Consider the following 18,423-nt stretch of genomic DNA (forward strand, 5'->3'; position numbering starts at 1 on the left):
TGAATTCCCACTGTTTTCCTTCCTGATGTTACATTTTGTTAGATCATGATTGTCTGAAAAGACCCACAGAGTCTATCATCCATTTGACAGGACTGATTTGGTTCCAGCTGACTTCAATAATATGGCTTTTTAAATCTGGTTATAATGTTTGCCTGATCCAATCACACTCACAAGAGGATTTCCCCCACCAAATACGTCTCTTAGCTTCAAACCATAATGCTTTTAAGTTAAAAACATGTGTATGCACGTGTGTGCATTTGCACGCTTGTGTGCACAGTAATCCTGGTATCTAACTGCCACTGCGGGTGAGGGAATCATCACTTATTGCGTGACATTATATCCTGTTGCCTTGTGTTTGATAAAGGAGATAGAGGAGCGACTGTGGCATCTGGCATTATCTGCCGCTTGTGACAGAGGTTCTCTCATCTGATCTGGCGTCATACTAACACATATCCACTTCTGACTTCTTGACTCAGGTGTCAAAGAAATGTCAGAAATAGGTGTGTCGCAAATACTTTTCCACCTCTAAGAATGTCATTTATTTCTTCTTTTGTCTCTTCATGACCTGTTGTTTCTCTTCCACCTGCATCTGTCTTCTTCCATTTACCAAGCACCATATCTGTGGTTTTTCTGTCTCCAGCCAGTGCCATCTGTGTTTTCAATTTCTTCACTCTCTGGTTTAGAGCAAAGAGAGACAAAAGGACAGAGGCAGGCCGAGGGATGGAGGTGATGCTTATCAGTGTGTGTGCATGTGCGCAGGGACGGTTGTGTGTTGCGTCCTGCCACTGCCATGGCGCCGCCTCTTATCACACACACATCACTTTGGTCTCACCCCTTAAAGAGTATGCCTGTGTGTGGCACATTACCAATCTGCATTGATGGTGATAATCCTTCTGAAAGTCATATTGTGATAAAGCAAACATTTCAGTCCTGTAAGGAATAATACAGTAAAAGGTGAGAACTGACCCCAGGTCGTTGAGTTTAGAACGGAACATTTCTAAGACTAAGATTTCTAAGATTGGCTGCCCCAATCAGATTGATACCACCGTACATTTTCAAAGATGATGGCTACTTTTTTTGTCAACATTGACAGATTTGTTGCCCATAGTTTATTTTTTTATTCAGCACACAACTGCATTTCATATGAATATGAATAATACAGAAACATATATATTTAAAAAAAGACTTCAGACATACTGCACAGACCTTAATATGTTGAAACCAGTGCAACTTTGGCTTATTTCAAGCATTTGATCAACTCGTGTGATATCTGCAACATCAAAGGTTTTATATTTTGAACTGTGCATACACTCATCAGTCTTCCCATCATAGGCTCTACATCCTAAGATGCATTTACAAAACAATACAGTCCAGGTGAGCAGTATCCGCAAAGTCTATGTGCTGTGTGCTGTGTGTTGGTGGCAGACTCTATTCCACTAAAGACATTTCTTTCAGAGCCACGCTGAGTCCATAAAACTGCATCTCTCCCCACAGTGACTCACTTGCAGTTAGTCAGTCTCCCCAGTGTCTGCTCCCATCTTATCTCAGCCCATACACTCTGCTTATCTCTGCCTTCTTGGAGGTGACGGGACGCCGTCTGCATGGGACACACACGCACCCTCTCATTCACAGAGGGTATGTCGTACAGTGCGTCCAGCCGAGACTTCTTGACTCGGCATACCAATCTTTATGAAGCGGACACGTGAGCAATGCATCAGTGTTACTGTGTTACTTTCCACAAGCTGCAATGCACCGGATCAATGCATAGCTGTTATTAATACCTCCTATCTGCAGCCTAAGCCTTGCTGTGGAGTGTGTGTGTGTGTGTGTGTGTGTTTGTGTGTGTGTGTGTGTGTGTGTGTGTGTGTGTGCCTGCGTGTGTACAGAGGCAGCTTCAATCAAAGCTAGACTACACAGTGACATTCTGTAGCCCAGCTGGTCATATCACGAAAGAAAGAAAAGGAGACAGACCTGAAAGAGAGATAACAAAGCAAGACTGAAAGAGTATTTAATCTTCCACGCGTGTGCTTGTGTGTGTGTGTAACCCCCCCACACCTCCTGGAGTTGTGTTTTGACTCTGCAAGGAAAGCCACCCAGCTCCCAAACAGGAAACAACAGCAGCCCTGTCTGTAGCGTCAGGCTTCTTCTTGTTTATGTTGTTGTCATGTTTGGTGCGTGAACGCAGTTCCCATTCATTGTGGAGAAATCTTCTTCTCACTCGTTGTCCCCGTTTGCATATGTGTGTGTGTGATTTATCTGTGATGATGAATCAGTGATAGCAGGTGAGCTGGCATCAGAGCAGAGCAGAGCAGAGCAGAGCAGAGCAGAGCAGGCAGGATGAGATGCAGCAAGCTCACAGAACACAGAAGACTTCAGAAAGCCACCGGACTTTGGCTCTGCTTGTGGGTGTGTGTGTGTGTCTGTGTGTGTGTGTGTGTGAGTGAGCGTTTATGACCAGTAGCAACACAATAAAGATGCCAAATGGCACAATTCTACTGACAACAGTACAACTTTGGCAGGTCATAGAAAGAAAATTTCATTTCAAATGCTTTAATCAAAATGTCTGGAGTAAAAATGGTATCACTTAATACCTAATGTGAGCGTTTTCTGTGTGTCACTTCCATACGTACTGACACGCATGTTTATGCTGAATGTGTGTCAGTCCATTAGCAACATCCTGTAAAGCATTGAGTTAATCAGTGTGGGATCAGCAGCTATCAGCCATTAGCCACATTTTACCCTGCATTATCACAGCTCAGTTACTACATCTATGTGCAGCAGTGGGCACTCTGGGTGTCAGATTCACATCAAAAACAAATGGCGTACGTAAATGTTGCTCCACCTGCACATGTATTGTTCATTACTCCTGTTCATGTCAGGATTCTATCTGAAGCTTTGAGAAAATGGATAATTATCCAGGAAAGATGATAATAATTGTTTTTGTTGATGGCTATTGTTACCATTGTTAGTCAAAAGAGGTTTCCAGTCAGTTGTGGCTTGATGCATTAATAGCTGTCGCCACGTTGAAGACCAAGTCAAAGTTTCTGTGAGAACCACATGGGACTGTGAAGATAAGCATGCTATTACATTCATACTTCATTTAGGTACAGAATTAGCCAAGTTCATGGTGACATAAAAGAGGAACTCGTGTTGGCAGAAAAACTAAAGATGTCCATGGACCCATGTAGACAGATGCAAATGACAAATTTTACACGCAACCTACATGTGGGTCCATGTCAAATAATAATTGGCCCTTAGACCTTTGTTGGCCCTTAGGCCTTTCTATTGAAAAAAAGTATTTTTATTCTTCATTTGTTTGTTTGAAAAAAGTTGATGAAATAATCCAGCATTGTTCTGAGCGATGTCCCACATGTCATCTGTCAGTGACTGAAGTGCTCAGTACCTCGCACTAAACTTTTTATTTTCTTCACTCATCATCTCTCAGTTCAAAATGTTAAGAGGAAAAAGATCAATGAGAAAAAGGTTTGTTGCTGAATTTACACTGAATTCTCTCTATTTAAGTCAACCTTTTCTGATGTGTAACAGGTTCACACCTTTATCCAACAGAGACCTTCTGTGGTTCAGATGATTTCACTTCTATCTACACAAACCAACAGAAGTGAAAATGGTTCTTGCCCACTCTACTCACATATAAATGTTGGTGAGATCATCAGATTTTTAAACCTATATGACAACTCATGCTTGTCATATGGCCTGTAGAATTTTAATATGTGCAAAATTAGAAGTCAGTAAACTAAAACATTGTATGATGTCAGTGTCTGTGTTCTTGTATGCACCTGTTTGCATCACCAACAGTCAACTCTTGTCCTAGTGACTCACCACCTCCTTCCCAACATCAGCACCACCCCAAAGGGAGAAGGGGCTTCCCCCTGTTTCTGTTCTCACACAGGGAGGTAGCAGTTGAAAGAGTTACGACTATGAATGAGCAATTTAAAAAGATATAAGTAAAAGGTTTTTGCAGCTTCCTGACACACACACACACACACACACACACACACACACTTGCACTTCATTTTTCCATCATTCACTCCCTCTTCTCTTCTTTCCTTCATACCTGAGCAGCCATTCAAAGACCAGGCACCTGTGCAGTGGTATTCTTCTCTTTTTCCTTTTTCTGATACACACATACCCCAGTAACCTATACCCCACAATTACCTTCCAGCCTCATAAAGGGCCCTTGTATTTCCGTGCTATAGCAGTCGCTCTGAAAACGGTGGGCTTGTAGGCCAGAATGATGCCTTGCCATTCGATCTCCTCCTTAAAAACAAATGCATCTCATTTCCCAGTAACCCCCCTCCAACGCTCACACACATTGACAAACACACTCCTTCCCAGCCCTCATCTCCAGATTTTATTTTCATCAATAGGCACCTTTGTCACCTTGCTGGCACTCTGCCCTTTCACCCATCCTGTCCATCGCCCCGGGGTGTGTTGGGTGACCCATTGGCCGGTGACAGGCCACAAATGGCGGTCATCGCTGATCCTTTTTGTTTATGTCATCACCAGACATCAGATTAAGGGAAACACTGAGCTGTTATCAGAAAAAGGACCAAAAAAAGAAGAAAAATGATACGCTAGATAATCTGAAAGAAAAGTTGGCTAAGTAAAGATGAGCAATGTGAGTGGTACGTTTGAATAAGGTTTAACTCTTAGTCTGGGAATTCTTTAAGAATATTAGTAATGTGCAAAGTTTAAGTATTAAAAATAAAGGTCGCCATGACACGTCTAATTATTTTTTTTCTTCAAGTGAATTTGTTCATGACAAATTTGAAAGGCTTTCTATTTAACATCTTAATAATTCCCTAGAAAAAAAACGTCGTATAACTTGAACTGGAGCCAAAGGATCTGCTACCGACATCCATGTACCAGAAAGCACAGGAAACATATTGGAAACATCTGTACCATGATATGTAAAAACTGTTTGAATCGGTTGTCATCAGTCTAGATTTCATTTCAGCTTTTCATTTGAGCCAATTCACATTTACAGTGAAAGAAAATGTTGTAAATGCTTCTTTTATCCGCTCAGGAGTACTAAAGTAATGTAAAAACTTTAGCTGTGGAATGTGCAATGTTTCTTTCATTTTTTTGTGCTGGATGCCCTCTCCATTATCAGCTCGAGTTGTTAAGAAGTCCAAAAAGAAGACAAACAATTTACTTGCCAAAATCATCGTAAACGTTTCGTCGTCTTATTTCCTGTCCACCCCTTTTTTCCATTTTGTATCTCCGGTCCGTCTCTGAGATTTCATTTTCCATATGAGAGGCTTTGGGGACTAAAGGGTGGGAATGGTTTAGCCACATGTGACGATTTATGGTGAGAGTCTCTGTGTGACTGAGAGAGATCAGGGTGTGACATGGATTGTTATGGGTTAGTGCCGATCAGGTTTTTGTGCTGCTCTTATCTCTTTTTCTGAGTGTGTGTGTGTTATTGTGTTGCTGCACTTTTAATCTATGAGAGATGGAATGCCCTCCAGCATTAGTGCTATACAGCAAATTCATGTCTGCTTGTGCATCCATGTGACTCTGCGTGTGTGTGTGTGTGTGTGTGTGTGTGTGTGTGTGTGCAAAGTGCCAGAGGGTAGTGAAGACTGAGCAGCTGCTCTTTATAGTGACTGAACGGACACCAATGTGTCGGGCATCTGCCACGTGTTCCTCCTGCCGCCGACCCAGTGAAGTGTGTGTGCATTCGGTGAAAAGTGAGAGAAACTGTGGTGGTGTGTGTACTCATGCCTTTTTAGTTTCTAATTATCTGTAGGACTTCTGATTTTGTACAGGATTACGGTTTTATGAATTTGTAGTTGTTATTAAAAGCAAAGTAGAACTGCTGATGTATGTGTTTTCTGTGTTGTGTGTGTGTTTGTGTGTGTGTGTGTGTGTGTGTGTGTGTGTGTGTGTGTGTTTACGCATATATATACCAGCTGCTGCGTCAGAGGAACATATTGTTTTTTTCACGTTCATCTTCTGTGTGAACACAGTCCTGCAGACACATGTTAGGCACACTTACTTGTTACAGAGCAGTGGCGTGTCCCAGTGTGAGCGATGTGGGGTGGGGGTCGTCTTTGGTGCCACCTTTTTATTCTCGTGACCTCAATCTGTGGTAGGAACACTGCCAGGCTGCTCATTTCCCCATCTGCCATGCCCCCCATGACTCTCAAGATGTAAAGGAGAAGCCATACACGGACCTCATGCAAACTGAGAGTATACTTGCAGGCATTACACAGTCTGATATCTGGAGACTCATATGTAATCAGAATCAGAATCAGAATCTGAATAAGCTTTAATTGGCCAAGTTTGACTAAACAAACAAGGAATTTGACTCCGGTAACTTCGCTCACAAAGTACAACACTCAACAATAACATGAAATAATAAAAAATTGAAATTAAAAAAAAAATTAGAAATTAGAAAAAATTAGAAAAATTAGAGAAAAATAAAAATAAATAATTAGTAAAAATAATAGCTAGTCTTAACACACAAAAGTTAGCTGTATATTCATGTAGAAATTCTCATTCTCATTAAGTGATAGCAGGACAGGAAGTAACTGATTCCTCCTTACTTTTTTTCTTCAGTGTTCAGCACATCAGCAGACCAAGCAAACATGTAATATATATTTATATGTATGTAGTTTAATTATTTTTTGTTATTTTTTTGCTTCATCAGTGGATCTCACCAGCAGTAGCAAGGACCACATTGCTGCTCTTCCAAAAACTCAAGCGGATGAGTTGGTATTAATCCCATGTCTATATCCTCTCTTTTGTGCTGATATGTGGCTAGTGTAACGTTCTGATTGTCAGAACTCAGGTTGATTAAAGTTCCATCACCATCTTCTTTCTATGACTCAATTCCTAAATCGCTGGAGACAAACGCAGCACATTGTGGTCAGGAGGGACACATCTTTCTTTTCGCTCTCCCTGCTCCCCCTCTTTCCATCTGTTCCTGTTTCTGTTCCACTCTTTCCGTCTCTCTCCCTCTACTCTGTCCTCATCCTCTCTCGGCCTCTGATACTAACCTTCCCTGGCAGTGTCTCCATGCTGTCGCGCACTAATCCACCTCTGAGAGGTGTGAAAGCTCCTCCACACTCACACGCTCAAACATGCACGCACACACACACACACACACACACACACACACACACACACACACACACACACACACAGCATCATTCTAGATCCCGTAAGGTATCGATTTGTCGTGCCATTCACTCTAATGGGATTTTTTACACCTAAGCTTCAGAAATGCCTAATGCATCGCATCATATCTGATGTGGTCAGGCACACACGAGAATGCTTTCATACACGGGGATAATTACAAGAAGCAGCCTGGCTGGCAAGTGTTGTAAAAAAAAGATGAATACAGGACAGAATATGAGAATGCACTCAGCAGCATATGTATCAGGCTCTGTCAGCATCTGACTCCTGTCACAGATGTTCAGACAGTTTCTCACACACATGCACACACATTCACTCCAGTGTGTCCTGAATTACTGTGAAATAGTCAATCATATTGCTTTTGACAGCATGACGAGCTCCAAATTATGAACCTTTGATTCGCTCGTGTGTGTGAAGAAAAAGAAAGTCGTACACATACAAAATATGAAAAAATATAATCATTTTGAATAACACCATATTGATGGGCTAACAGCAGCTAGTTACCTGCTAACTTTGCTTCCAAGTTAATTACAAAACTTCTACCATGCAATCCCTGCTTAACACAAGGATCCTGGGATTTTAGCAGGCTAATGGAACGTAAATCTTTCAACCAGCAGCTGCATTTACATCCTTTTTATGTATTCTCAACAACTAAATGTCTTCTTTAGGATTCACACCATTATCTGATTTGGAATTTTTAAGAGATATTGACGCCAGCACATGTAAAACATTTATCATCGTTCGCTTTAGCTGGAAGACAAGAACTCACTGTTGGCTTTCCAAGCCTTGTGATTCTTCCTTTTCTTTCAAATCTTCATTGCTTTTTCCTTTGTTTTTCTCAGCATCACCTCAGGGCTGTGCAGGTGGAGGCCTGTTACAGTCTCATTTCCTTAGCAGGTGTGTGTCTCTTCCTCATTGTCTGTGTGCTTGCATATATATGGCTGTGTGTGTTTGTGTGTGTGTGTGTGTGTGTGTGTGTGTGTGTGTACGCACATTAGTAGATACTATCTGCTCACCTGCTCCCACCAGGCTACAGAGGCAGCCATTGTGTATTGATGCTAACTAGCTGAAGACCAAGCTCCCCCAAGTGACAACAGGTGTTGGGTATATGCGTGTGTATGTGTGTGCAAACGGATAATATCAAGGAGGATATTGTTTGTGCTGTGGTGGGGGGAGTTTGAAGTAGAGGGGAAGAGGTTACAGCCTTTCTCTCCTCACCTGGAAATTATGTGCTGCCGCCATTTTACTGGAGTGTGTTTCCAATCACTGCAGGAACGGGAGAAATGTCCGCTTGGGAATTCCACCCAAACTTCCTGTCTGTCTCTCATGGCAGTTGTGTGTGTGTGTGTGTGTGTGTGTGTGTGTGTGTGTGTGTGTGTGTGTGTGTGTGTGTGTGTGTGTGTGTGCGTGTGCGCGTGTGTGTGTGTGTGTAGATGTGCGTGGGTGAGAGAGAAGGAGGGGGTGCGAGTGTATGATGGCGTATCTAAAGTATAATTATTTATTTTCTTATAAATTGAAATAAATCAGTATTAAGCAGTTCTTTTTTTCTTCCTTTCGTAATGCTACTTAATGCTAACAAAATTCCAAATCAAAGTTTTATCTTTACACGGTTGAGTGACAGTGGAGGTTTTTGTTGGTTTGATTCTTTTGGTGACAGCGGTATTATAGTGATATTAGCCAAAGAAAATCCCTAACCTGAATTCTTTCATTTTGATTTATTTTTTTTATTCTCAACAATCTAAGCATACAGCTATCATTGATATATTGATATAAAAGAAAAGTTGCTTTTCAATGCCTTTATTTGCAATGCTGGCCACTGCTCGGCCAGTGAAAACAGGTGTATTCCTTTTTGTTTTGGCTCTTTGAATGGAGTTTGAGGGTAATAAACTGCAGCAAAAAACCTGCAGCAGACTTGGACTGAAAGGGAAACTTGCACTGTGAGGGATACAGGATACCGTGTTTGTTTAACTGGACCCATAAAGAAAGACTAAAGATCCGAATGCTTTGACCCCTTGCTTCATCACTATTATGCGACAATTTGAATGTCAAGGTGTAAAGTTGTGTGTTACTTCCAAAAAGTACCTTTTCGAGAAGCATGATTTTGTTCTGTTTTCCCCTTTTTTTATATTAGTACATGTTTTCCATTTGCACTTTTGGTCCAAACGTTTTGCAGATGTGCATTCTGACTCACTGGATTTTATTTGTCATGTTCTTTTAAAGAACAGACACAAACATGGAGGGGGCCTTGAAGGGATGGTGCATCAGCACAACAACCATCATCTGCAAAGAATGAAGTGACAGAGGAGAAGAGATTGAGAGGCTGAGACAGGAACCGCATCCATTTGTCTCTCTGGGACACACAAACACACGGGCCTGTCCCCGCTGACGTGCAGCAGGAGTGGCAGCACAGCTACACCATGCTGCAGTTGCTGAGTCTGGCCTCTTATGCAGAAGATCACGGCAGAAACAAAATGACAAATCTGCTTCCCTTTGTTCTTTTCTTGCTGTTTTTTCTTGTTGTTGAACACATTTAGACAGAGGGACTGAGTGTTGCCAGTCTGAGCAGGTAGTTCAATGCATTTGAGATGGTCTGCTTGCCATTTTGTGTGCACTGCAGCTTTCCTTTTTTTTTTATCTGTCCACTGCCATATTCTCCTCTCATCTTCTTTCCTCTTGGAGTTGTTTCTTATCTTGTGTTTTTGAAGACTTTTCTCATCACCAACCATCTCTTTCTCCTTCCCCAACTTTTCCTTCCTTCATCTCTCCCCCTGTAAGTCTCTGTTGCTGTTATCAGCAGCACAGGAAGCTGTTGTTTCTACAGCACTGTTAACCGCTAACATCCATCTATCTGATGACAAGAGGAAAGACTCCAGATGTGAATAGCTCTCTGCATCCGTCCCTCTCTCTGTCTGTTTTTTTGGCCTTTCTTTTCATTAGTGTTCCCCCTCAGTCAGAAATCAGTGTTTGAATTATAAACCCTGCAGGATCCAGACTTTAGGCTTGATGGTTTGAACCAATTTCTGGCACCAGTACTGGCCTGTTACTAAAGATCTGATCTTTCCCTGTCAAACTGATTTATAACATAGCTTCGGTATCCTTGGTTTCATGCTGAGTTTGTGTCCTTTGGCCTGAGCATGATTTTAGAAGCTGATAAGTGTTAAGTGTTGTCGGCATTTCTTTCACTTCTTGTAATTCTCGGCATCGATGTTGGAAGACCTAAAATACCACTGGCAGGGTTTTAATGTAGGCTAAGAAGTATACCACAGTGTTTTATTCCATAAATAACAAAACAAAGGATGGAGTCACAAGATTAAAGTAAGTCACTCAGTTATATATGTTGTAGAGATATCATTAATGAGCGAGCAGTTGCTTTTATGGTTATAGATGACTGACGAGACCTTTCCACAATTGTATTCATCAAGTCATTCCTACTGTTTTTGGGACACACCTGTTTCCTCTTATTTGTATGCCTGAAGATCTTTTATGGCAGAACCATTTTCCAAAGACGGAGGAGACAGCTTTTTTAAAATGAATCCTTCCTCAGGCTCCTGTTTAGCCCACTGTCCTCAGCACTGTTTTGAAATTTTAGACGATACAGATACAAACATGTCATCGCTGGCATGTCATGTTGTTGGTAGTGCAGAAAAAAAAACGTATTATACCAGTTTATATTAATATCATGGAGTTTCATGTTCCATAGCAGTAGCTACTCGTTCCATTGTAAATTACAGTAGAGAAATTGGGCAACTGTATCATTTCTGTTTTTTAGTTTGAGCAGATTTTGTTTTCGAGCTGTTGTTCCTTCTAAAGGTCAGTGCAGAAGATGTGTGTGTGTCTTTAGAAATACTTCCAGTGAATTCAGACCATAATCTGGCTTTAGCAATCTGCTGGGCAAAATGAACTAGTGTATACTTAACCTACAAGCAACCTGAAGGAGGAAACAATCTGAAGTCAAGCTGGATGTGTGTGTGCATAGTACCACATGTGTGTGAGGGTGTGCTCAGAAGATGCTGGAGAGCTGAAATGCATTTGGTTAAATATATTCAGAAGCGTAACACATCCTGAAAAAAGCACACAGGGACACACTACACATGTGTTTCTAATGAATGGCAGTGTATGTGCGGGAGAGCTGGTCAGTTATACACTATGAGGTCATATGATGTGTACAGTGTAAAGGCCGGTCTACGGTAGCACTGCGCTATCCATCTGCATATCTCTCAGTCCCTGCAGAGTAAGGGATTTTTTCCTATTATTTTTAATGCAGATGGACAGACATACAGTCCTCAAAATACCAGGAGCTGCGCTTCGGGGATTACATGACATGTTGGTCAAATACTGATTGTCAGTGGTTAGTTTTAGCCCAGTTGTACATATATGTTTATGTATATATATATGTATACATCCTTTCATCTTTATGCTGTGGTTTTAGACATTCAACACTGCTCTGTTTATTTGTATTTTTGACTGCATGTTGGTCTCTTTGTCACGGTGTGTGTCCGTGCATGTATGTGTTTGCGTGCTCATATGCTTTAAGACACGAGGCTAACAAACACACTTAATACAATTATCCCCGTGCAGAGAGAAGAAAGGACAGGCGGCACCTCAGAAGGTACACTGTCTGGTGTGTGTGTGTGCGTGTGTGTTTGTGTGACGGCGATGTTGTCACTGGCAGCTAGTCTTGGCATTTCCACGCCGGGCCTCCACTCTGGCGTTTGTATTCTTTCCTCCAGTACAGCCTCGGTCCCTGTCTTCCTCTTTTTTTAATTGGGGCTTTCCCTTGTAATTAGTCGCCTTTTCCTCCCACCTCCTCCCCTCAAGGAGAGGCCAACTTGCATGGTAAGTCGTCCTCAGTAACAAGCACCCTTTGCCCCCTACGGCAGTGGCGCTTCCCCCCTGAGGCGTGAGGAGTGGGTGGTTAGCTTATAGCATCACAGCTAACTATGCTGTGGAGCCCTAAAGCTGGCCCTGGCGCCGGCCAGCCCCATCCCCACTGGTCAGTCCTGTTCTAATCCAATAAATGAGCTGTGTGGAAGGGCAAGTGTCATACACTCTGAACACACACGCATGCACACATTTAGATACACACTTCAAGGTCCCAAGTTGTGACAAGCTGCTGCTAATTGTGTTCTGTCTGTCCGCGTCTCCTCTTAAGGGCTTACAGAAATTCCTCAACCAGTGGGCTGCACATGAGTGTGCATTTGTGTGCATATTGGTGTGTAGGTGTGTATGCTTTCTCATTTGTTCTTCTCTACTGTCTTTATGATGTCCACTTTTCCCACATCTTTCAGCCGCCACTCTTTCTAGTCCTCAGAGACTTTGACAACATTTTTACGTGGAATGTCTGATCCCTTTTGGTCTCGTGGAAATTGCACTTGGATAACTTATGGATAGTGTCAGGCTAGATTTGATGTTTGCTGAGGTGCATCACAACTACTAATGCCAGGTCCCCCGTGCCAACCTTGTAAAGGCTTGTGACAAATCTTCTTTGTCACATGTTTGCTCTTTTCCTTGCTGATTGCTTTGCTGGGATGCTGTCATTATTTCATTTTAATTCCAGTCAGAAGCACATGAATATGTAGCAGTTTGATAAAGTGAGCGGCTGTAGTTTCTATTCAATATCATTCAAGCATACTAAGTTAGATTTTTAACCCTAACCCCAAACACTGGCAGAGACCAAAGCGAAGAGATCAAATCTCAGTCCTTACCCATAATCAAAATGTATATTTTTCACATGCATTAACTGTGTTTTAACTCATTTGCACAATTGAGATTATTATAATTTAGCTGTTTCCATCAACATTTTCTAATTCAATTAAATTAAGATGAAAAGATACTTTATGTATCCCAATGGGAAAATGTATAATAATTTCTCAACGTAATACAGTGCATCAAATGATGCTGATTGAAACACAACCAAATAGTGTAAATTTTATTCAACGTTACTATAATAGCTTGGGCTTCCTGCATTTTGCACACTGGGGCCAATTGGGCTTCACCACTGTTGTTTAGGTGTGCTTATGGCAAATTGTTTTCAATTTATTTACATTCTTAAAAAAACACATTCAACTGAAAAAAGCTGTCTGCATGGGAGCCATGAATTTGATTTACAATATGATTTACATATAGTAAGACTGAGGCTTCCAGTCTACTCCTCCCTTCGGCATTTGTTTAATTTTCATGTACATATCAGTGTTTTATGCTTCTCATAAAACAACAAAAACAAGCTAAGAAAAAACTCAGTTTCTTTTTGTTCCTTGGAGTCAGACTGGGGCAGAACTTTGGATTTGGTTAACAGAATCATTCCGAAAATTCATCTGGTGACAGTGTTAAGTGCTATTCAAGAATAGTTTGTGTTGCTGTAGTAATGCACAAATAACATTCAGTATATCCCAGCTCAAGATGCATCGTGGCTTCTTTCCTGTTTATTGATATTTGTATGTGAAAATGACACACTTTATTCCCAGAAAACTGGAATATACTAAGCTCTCCAACTTGTAAATGAAGCATTTGATTTGTTTTCAGTATTCACTTTAAATCTTTTCTTTTCCACTGCTTTAAGAATGTCCAAGATAAGAGATTTTTGTAGAACAGCAGCTGCTTTGTATAGTGTATGATAAACAAATATGACTTAATGAAGCAGTAAGCAGTTCAAGACTTTCTCTGCAAATCAGGAACACATGGTGAATGCGCACTCACAAACACATCCATGCTGTAAACACACTGATGACACACACGTCGCCAACAAGAACACCCATTCTCCGGCTTTGTCATGTTTTCAGGCACTGCGCAACAAATACAGGTTGGATCTTCTCAATAGCTCTCAAACTAATTGTCTTTCTTTCTATTACATTTTCATTTTCCAATTTCTTTTCTTCATTTGCCATTTCCTTTTTTTCTGTAATACTTTTTAAACTGATATTGTCATCCTGATTTGAGGCCTGCAGGCACTGTTTTTAGTACACTTGCATCTATGCCCACATACGCATAACACATGACACATTCTCACCACAGGAAAACCCCTGAGCCAGAACAGGCTGGAAAACTCTGGAAAACCAGGATACAATTTGGCACTTATGGAGCCTAAACGATTTCCTCCTGGGCGTTGGGCTCTGTCCTACTGGGAAAAGCCGAAAACCGGCAGAGAAAATTACATCCGGGAAAATGTTTATGCAGCACACTCAGCTCCCTCACTTTTTGCCCTGCAAATGAGTGATTATTCGTCTACTCTTAACCTCTGAGAGAAAGGGGGGCTGACAGAGAGAGGGAGTTTCTTTCCATCATTAGCCTCTGGAAGGGGCAGCTGCTGGCATAGCTTGCCCTCTTTGTCACAATGCGAGCTTCCTATTTGGCTGTGCTGACAGTATTTGGAGAGCTCTCTGCAAAATGCTGAGCCTTCTCTGTTGGTCAGGACTGGTTAGAATGGGGAAGGTGGGTAACTGCGGAAAGCTTTCACACAAACAGGGACACCTACACACTCCCCCTCATTCATTGTGCAGTGCACTCATGTTTAATCTGTGCGCTCCCACTGGGTCAAGTCAAAGAGAAACATTATGTTCTTTACCATGATTGCTGCGGTAGTTCAGGGCTGCACTTCCTGCAGGTCCTCATGAGCTAAACATTCAACAGTTTCAAAGTAATACTTAATTAAATATATTTTAATTGTCATTGAAAAAAGATAAAGCAACAAGTTGTATGATGTAAATGACAACAATAACAACAATCGTAGTAATAATATGATAATAATTCTAATTGTTTTGTCTTGAGCCTGATTTGCTCATTTATCATGCAAGGTGTGTAACAGATATATCTTTAAAGGTGTGCTGTACATTTAGTAAATGTGCTCATGCCAGATTTTACATATGTGCATCCTGTGCTCTTTTATTATGAAATAGCTCACAGTAAAATGTTGCTACTAAAGCCACAAACACTTTGCAGTGAGGTTCAAAGACATTTTGGAAATAAAATCATTAGAAGTTGTCATATGAAGGTTTGCAGATACAATCTACTTCTCTCTACTTTTTTTCAGCTAAAAGTCAGAGTTTTTTTAACTTGTTATTCTCATTGTCTATATTTCCAGTGTCCCTAAACATAATGGGACTGGAGCCAAGTCATGTTTTCAATTCTAAGAGTGAGTGAAGCTTTTTTTTTTTTTTCAGTGCAAGCACTTTTCCCATTTTTATCTCGACTCCATACCCTCACTTCGTCTTGGGACCGGAAGCCTTTCACTTGCTCCTCTTCTTCCTCATCACTTTCTTGTTTTTGACACCTACCACCTTCCTGCCATCCGTACCATTCTGCCGCCCATCAGTTTGCTCCTTTGGCTGCTATTCAACATTCTTGCTTCAACAGTGTTACTATAATGCTGTGTCAAGTCAAAACAGACATTAGAAACAGAAGTGATTACCTTCAACAATGTTGCTTTTTTTAACACAGTCAACTGTGCAAATCACATTATAAATTGAATTGAAATGTCCTTGGTTATTAGCACTGGTAGAACAATGAGCACAACTATAGTAATGAAAAAGAAGTAGACAAGCTTTTTACTTTCCACTAAACAGACCAACTGGCTTGCCACGTCACAGGAGTGATTATTCTCCACTCACCTACATTTAGTTAAAATCGAATGTCCAAAATGTTTAGTGCATCTTTCTATCTGCCAAAACACAAATGTGCCCTCAAAATAACAAATACTTGGCAAGAATATGTTGGTGAGTCCGAATTAGCCACAATATGATCCCGTATATATAAATAGACACACACACACACACACTTTATTGCCAAAAGTATTGGCTCATCTGCCTTTACACGCATGTGAACCTAAGTGACATCCGACTGGACGTGTTGCACAGGTGGCATCCTATCACGGTACCAGGCTGGAATCCACTGAGCTCCTGAGAGCGAGCCGTTCTTTCACAGATGTTTGTAGAAGCAGTCTGTATGCTGAGGTGCTTGGATTTCTACACCTGTGGCCACGGAAGTGAATTTTAAATTTGAACTTTAAGTCAACGTAGACATGTAGTCTTACATGTCTCATTTTCAATCCCATTTAGCTGCCTGGCAACAGGAACGTGATTTCCTTTTTTTGATTTTGAGTTTAATTGGAAATTTGGCTGTATTTATACATTTATATATATATTTATACACACTGTTTTTGCAGAAACATGCAAAAAGATGGAACTTGGAGAATTTCGGGAGATCCAAGGTCCATTTGAGTTTTGTTGAGTGTATACGTGCAGGGGTGATTTGATGCCCAACTGCATTATCTGGGTGTGTTAGTCCAGCTTTGAGAAGCTGGATTTTAGTCATATTAGTATGTTTACTAACATTCTAAGGAAAGTTGTTTGTTTTTTTTGCCAGACTTACCTAAACTACTAAAGTTCAAGGATTTTCAACTCTAAGTGGCTGTGCAATGATGGTGGAAGGAAGAAAACGGAAGAAAATCCTGAAAAGCTACATGCAGCTTTTTTTCTGAAGGCAGTCGCATACTGTCTCTTCTCATTGGGAGCAATTGAAAAAAGACTGGCACTCAGAGAAAAATGTTCACTCAGCCAAAGTGACTAAGAAATAGGAAAGCTCTGCAAAAATATTAGACTGCAAAATGATGTTCTTAAAGGGCTTAAAGGGAATTGCTGTATTGCTATTGCTTGTGCGACACGCATACATATCGTGCAAGAACCGGGTGTATGGATATTCAGAAAAAGGCTGTTTACATGTACAAACATACTCAGATTTGGAAGATAAGTTAATCATAAGATAAAATAAAAAATCAAGTAATTTACAAAAATTCACAATCTCATGAACCGTAACTGTAAAACATCACCAATGACATTTTAGTTGCACAACGATTCATGATTATGTGCCTAAATAACTTCCAAACGCATAACAACACTCCATATGTTTGATCTTCTACAGTTACATAAAAAATCTTATAATGCTTTAACTTTTATTGAATGGGGACAGAAAGACTTTCAGAATATCCAGCTTATCCAAACCTGATGGCTTCACAGAATCAGTTGACTAGCAGCCAGCCATACTAACGAGCTAGTTTTGGTTTTAGCACACAGTGTAAACACAGCAGAAGCCCGGACCTCTCATTCCTCCTCCTCTGTCGACTCATCCACACCGTTAACTGAACCCAGGAGGCTCGAGGTGTTGGGTCGCTTACTGTAAGGAGGAGGGTGAGAGTGAATGATGGATGTGTGCAGGGGAGGAAGGAGGGACGCTAGGTTTAGGTGGGAGTCGTGGGAACTGGCAGGCATGACTCTGCTTTTGTTTTCTTTTAACAGCTCGTTCGCACATCACATCTTCAGATGCAAGCAAAAGCAATTTGTCCTCTCAGTGTTCCCCTCTACATCCTCCCCTCTTCCTCCCTCAGCCTTTGAATCATTCTCCAGCTGGGCCCAGTTTTGCTCTTTTCGTGTCAAAGTGTCTGTTTGCATGGTTATGTCTGTGTCTGCTGTGCATGTATACGTGTGTTTGTGGTGCACGCCAACACACACACGAGCATACACGCATGCAGGAGCCTCAGGACCTTGACCAATTCCCAATGGAAAAGCGTGGCGTCTCTCTCTGTCAGGACATCTGGAAGTGGGCATTCTGCAGTCAGCAGCCGCTGCACTCTGACTTGATTATATTATCTTGTTGGAGCGTGTGTGTTTGTTAGATTTGTCGGTGTCTGTGTGGAAATACGCTAGTCACACTTTGTAGATACATATACATCTACAAGATGATAACCTAATAACTTGTGTGTATAGGTGACTGTCAAGCTTTGCAAGAGTTGTATGTGTGGGTGAGGAGCTCTTGAGCTGTGAATGTATTTCTGTGGGTATTTCTTGCCTGTCTGCATGTGTGTGTGTGTGTGTGTGTGTGTGTGTGTGTGAAGGGGTCAAGTGGTGATTGCTGATGTTGTCTGCTTTAAACACATGTTTAGTCAGGGCCTACTCAGACGTTTGGCAACCATTAGACAACTTCCTCTCTATCTTCCGGACTCAGCTCTCTATGGATTTGTGTGTCTGTGTGCATGTGTGTAAGTGTGTGGATGCATTTGCAGGTGTGGACACACGCTTAAATGTGCTCGGAAACAGATTTTATTTATAGATCATTCAGTTTGCAGTGATATGAAACTTCTACACACTCCACATATACAGTGTATGCTCATAAAGCCGAGTTTCTCTCAGGGCTTTGTTTTACTGCAGGTTCAACACGACTGTGAACTTTTTACTTGTAACTGTGTCTTCAGAGCTGCTCACACAGCCCCTG

At 41.3% G+C, this 18,423-nt stretch overlaps 1 protein-coding gene across 3 annotated transcripts in view; it reads left to right on the top strand.

Moving 5' to 3' along the window:
- The window catches only part of bcas3 (BCAS3 microtubule associated cell migration factor), a 401,519-nt gene that overhangs the window by 162,812 nt on the left and 220,284 nt on the right, over positions 1 to 18,423 (top strand). The window lies entirely within an intron of this gene.

The sequence above is a fragment of the Odontesthes bonariensis genome, chromosome 9, assembly GCF_027942865.1.
Source record: "Odontesthes bonariensis isolate fOdoBon6 chromosome 9, fOdoBon6.hap1, whole genome shotgun sequence".
Classification (NCBI taxonomy): Eukaryota; Metazoa; Chordata; class Actinopteri; order Atheriniformes; family Atherinopsidae; genus Odontesthes; species Odontesthes bonariensis.